This window comes from Piliocolobus tephrosceles, chromosome 6 (assembly GCF_002776525.5).
Source record: "Piliocolobus tephrosceles isolate RC106 chromosome 6, ASM277652v3, whole genome shotgun sequence".
Taxonomy (NCBI): Eukaryota; Metazoa; Chordata; class Mammalia; order Primates; family Cercopithecidae; genus Piliocolobus; species Piliocolobus tephrosceles.
In genome coordinates this window covers 107,186,572-107,187,268 of record NC_045439.1, presented here as the reverse complement: position 1 = coordinate 107,187,268, position 697 = coordinate 107,186,572, and the positions used below count along the sequence as shown (strand labels likewise).

Here is a 697-nt window from a genome sequence, read left to right as displayed (position 1 = left end):
AGACTTCCCTCCCATCCCTCCTTATTACTCCTCAGACTTCCCTCCCACCCCCTCATTCCTCCTCAGACTTCCATCCCTCGTTATTACTCCTCAGACTTCCCCTCCCATCCCTCGTTATTACTCCTCAGGCTTCCTTCCCACCCCCTCATTCCGCCTCAGACTTCCCTCCCATCCCTCGTTATTACTCCTCACACTTACCTCCCACCCCTCATTATACCTCCTCAGGCTTCCCTCCCACCCCCCTCATCCTAAGACTTCCCTCTCAAACCCTCAGTCCTACTCCTCACACTTACCTCCCACCCCTCATTATTACTCTGCAGACTTCCCTCCTACTCCCTCATTATTACTCCTAGGACTTCCCTCCAACCCCTATTACTCCTCAGACTTCTATCCTACCCCCAGTTATTACTCCTCAGACTTTCCTCCTACCCCCTCATTATTACTCTGCAGACATCCCTCCTACCCCCCTCATTATTACTTCTCAGACGTCCATCTCACCCTCATTATTTCTTGTCAGACTTCCCTCCCAGCCCTCATTATTACTCCGCAGATGTCCTTCCTACCCCATTATTACTCCACAGACATCCCTCCTACCCCTCATTATTACTCCACAGACGTCCCTCCTACCCCTCATTATTACTCCACAGACGTCCCTCCTACCCCTCATTATTACTCCACAGACTTCCCTCCTACCCCT

The 697-nt window shown here is 51.5% G+C and overlaps 1 protein-coding gene across 1 annotated transcript in view; it reads right to left on the bottom strand.

Annotated features, from left to right (window-relative positions):
• MYO1E (myosin IE) overlaps window positions 1–697 on the bottom strand; it is a 242,623-nt gene that overhangs the window by 2,936 nt on the left and 238,990 nt on the right. The window lies entirely within an intron of this gene.